Source organism: Magnolia sinica, chromosome 14, assembly GCF_029962835.1.
Source record: "Magnolia sinica isolate HGM2019 chromosome 14, MsV1, whole genome shotgun sequence".
In the NCBI taxonomy this organism is placed as follows: domain Eukaryota; kingdom Viridiplantae; phylum Streptophyta; class Magnoliopsida; order Magnoliales; family Magnoliaceae; genus Magnolia; species Magnolia sinica.
This window is the reverse complement of record NC_080586.1, coordinates 25,785,535-25,787,881: the sequence shown is the minus strand read 5'-3', so window position 1 is coordinate 25,787,881 and position 2,347 is coordinate 25,785,535. Positions and strand designations below refer to the sequence as shown.

At 34.5% G+C, this 2,347-nt stretch overlaps 1 non-coding gene across 1 annotated transcript; it reads left to right on the top strand.

Annotated features, from left to right (window-relative positions):
* Positions 1-949: 949 nt before the first annotated feature.
* On the top strand, positions 950-1,056 carry LOC131226424 (small nucleolar RNA R71). The gene has a single exon (XR_009161810.1). It is a non-coding gene; the product is annotated as a small nucleolar RNA R71 (small nucleolar RNA).
* Positions 1,057-2,347: the final 1,291 nt, after the last annotated feature.

Genomic DNA, 2,347 nt, shown 5'->3' with positions numbered 1-2,347 from the left:
GGGTGTGGCTAGGCTCATCATCACCCATAGATTCTTCCGAGTCTTTAGGCTTATCAACCCACATTGGGATGCTCTTGTCAATTGTTTTTCTACTTCTAAGAGTGATGATGGCTTGGCTTACTCCACATGTTGAGTAGAAGAGTTAGGGTCAATTATCTCACATTAAAGTTTTAGGTTAGGTATAGGTTGGGATGGAAGAGTTCCCTTCTCCTTAACATCTAATTGTGACTCTAATCTTTGAATGGACGATGCAAACATCCCTAATGAGCTTTTAATATATCTTAGAATATTTGCATGACATTCTGATTGAATTGCTCTTGATCTCATTTATGAACCTTTGAACCCGATCCTCTTGGTTCTTCTTTGACATTAAAAACGAGATAAGAATCAAAGGAAGAGGCCCTTGAGGATTCTTATTAGTGTTAGCCGTTGGTCCATTCCTCCAACTAAGATTTGGGTAGTTTTACCAACTAGAATTGTACGTGTTTGAAATTGAAGCACTGAAAGGTCGTTGATAATTGTTCATGGCATTAAATTTCTTATGTAATAGCTCTTGGAACACAGGAATTGTGGGACACTCCAGTGTCAAGTGCAAGTTCTTACACAAATATTGCAAACAATTTCAATGGTCCCATTAGGTTTGATCATTTCTACTTTCTTCAACTCCCTAGCCTCAACTTTTCTTGTGAGGCTAGCTACCCTAGCATTAATATCGTCTTCTTCTCTTCAAATATAAATTCCTCCTTTTTCCTTGGGCTAAGTCAACTTAGGATTGGTCGACTTACTCAAAATATCCCAAGATTGCACGTTTTCAAATAACATATCAAAGTAGTCCCACACATCATTTGGATCCTTGTTCATAAACTCCCCATTGCACATCATATCTATGAATTGGCGCATGGGTGAAGTCAATCCATCATAGAAAATTCTTATTACCCGCCAAAGTTTGTAGCTATGATGTGGATAGGCATTTAGAAGTTCCTTAAATCTCTCACAACATTAGAAGAAGATTTCTTCCTCTTTTTGTGAAAAATTTATTGTGTCTCTTCTAAGGGTGTTAGTCTTATGGACTGGAAATAATTTTTAAGAAACTTTCGGGTCATCTCAGCACATGTCCCAATTGATTTCATCCTTAATGAGTTGAGCCATGACTTGGCTTTCTCCTTCAAAGAAAAAGGAACAATTTCAGTCTCAAGGTATCATCAGACACATTATTAAAGTGTAAGATGGCTACAATCTCATCAAACTCTTTGAGATTTATATATAGACTTTCAAAGTCTAGTTTATGAAATTTTGAAAGTTGTTAGATCACTCTCGGTTTAAAATCCACATTCCTTGCATTATATAGAAAAAGCATATAGGAAGGAGTGCTTGTCTTAGCTGGTTGTAAGTAGTCACGTAAAGTTCTACCTAATGGACTATTGTACACATCATTCTCATCTTATTATGTTTGTTCCTCAACTCACTGATTGGGTTAGTTCTCAACCACGTTCTCTGCCAATTTAGAGGATCACAAGTGTTTTTTTAACAAGGTGATGGATAGACAATCCTTCAATTAGTCCTCCCTCACTTAGGAGACGAAGAGTGTGATCACGGATCTACTTAGGCATGAGCTACTCAAACCTAATTCTAAACCTACTTCTACTTCTAGAATAATTAAAACTTCTATAACAAAAGAAAAAATTAGAAACAATCTAAAGCAAGAGAGTTAGAAGGATAGTATCTGATTAATGATTCTTGGTTAGATTCTGATAAATAGAAAAATAATGTTAGTATCTGAATTTTTAAAGAAACCCTAACCTAAAAATGTAGAGAAAACTAATCCCTATCTGAAATAAACTCTAACCCTAAAGTATTCCAGAAAAACACAACCTTAAGTGTAGGGTTGTGATGTAGTTTTAACTCGATGAGATTGAGATCGAGATCAAATCCTCGGGGACTTGTATTGGTACATTCTCAAAACACTTTAGAACTAAAACTAAAACTAGAAGTAACTGTGAAACTTTAAATTAAAGTAAAGCAATTGTAGAAATCTACATGTTGTAGAAAGAAAATCAATAAGATAAAATACTAGAGTATCAAGGATCTACTTCTAGTCATTCTTAATGCCTAATTGACTTTATTCAATTAGATAACACAACGGGAATTAAAGTCCTATCCTATCTAGCCGGATAATAAAGCAGTTAATTCAAATTTCGCAAACTAAAATAAATCTAAACTTCAATTGATTCAATTCTTACATGAAGCACCAAGTTATTTATCACAGGGAATCTAAAGTATCTATCGTACTCATAATCTATGATAAATTCATGAATTTTACAGATCAATCCTTTACAAAAGATAAGTA